A 1,136-nucleotide genomic window follows, 5' to 3' on the forward strand; every position below is an offset into this window, starting at 1 on the left:
TTTGGTCGCCATACTATTGGAAGGATGTGGAGGCACTGGAACGGGTGCAGAGGTGGTTTACCAGGATGTTGCCTGGTATGGTAGGAAGATTGTATGAGGAAAGGCTGAGGCACTTGGGGCTGTTTTCATTGGAGAAAAGAAGGTCTAGGGGTGACTTGATAGAGGTGTACAAGATGATTAGGGGTTTAGATAGGGTTGACCATGAGAACCTTTTTCCACGTATGGAGTCAGCTATTACGAGGGGGCATAGCTTTAAATTAAGGGGTGGTAGGTATAGGACAGATGTTAGGGGTAGATTCTTTACTCAGCGAGTCGTGAGTTCATGGAATACCCTGCCAGTAGCAGTGGACTCTCCCTCTTTATGGGCATTTAAACGGGCATTGGATAGGCATATGGAGGATAGTGGGCTAGTGTAGGTTAGGTGGGCTTGCATCAGCACAACATCAAGGGCCAAAGGGCCTGTACTGTGCTGTATTTTTCTATGTTCTATGTTCTATGCTATTTTCTTGGTCCATACACTGTTAAGGAGTGAAGGTGGCCTTTAGTAAAGTGATGTGCACTTCCTGTCCGATGTGGGAGATTAGGGAGAGTTTCCATGTTATTGATGATTATGTCTGTCTTTGGTTGCAAATCCTATCAGATTGCATGGATCGGTTGGACTGGCAGTTAGAGGCAATGAGGGATTTACAGGAGCTGAGGGGTGTGATGGATGGCAGTGAGGGGAAGGGAGAAAAACCACAGCAGGCTTACCATTAGGAAAGAAATAGGAGAGGGAGGCAGGTGGTGCAGAAGTTTTTTGTGGGTATCACCATCTCAAACAAGTATGCTGTTTTGGAAAATGTAGGGGGTGATGGACTCGCGGTGAAATGTAGCATGAACAGCCCAATTTCTGGTATTGAGACCGGCTCTAATTAATGAGAGGTACATCAGGTTCCAAGCGATCAAATGTGATAGGGGACTGTCCAGTCAGAGGCACAGACAGATGTTTCTGCAGCTGGCAGTGAAAAATCAGAATGGTGTGTTGCCTCCCTGGTGCCAGGATCAAGAATATCTTGGAGGGGGTGCAGAATGTTCTCAATGGGAGACAGCCAACAGGAGGTCATTGTGACATTGGAATGAATGACAGAGGAAGGGAA

This window comes from Chiloscyllium plagiosum, chromosome 49 (genome assembly GCF_004010195.1).
Source record: "Chiloscyllium plagiosum isolate BGI_BamShark_2017 chromosome 49, ASM401019v2, whole genome shotgun sequence".
NCBI classification, from domain to species: Eukaryota; Metazoa; Chordata; class Chondrichthyes; order Orectolobiformes; family Hemiscylliidae; genus Chiloscyllium; species Chiloscyllium plagiosum.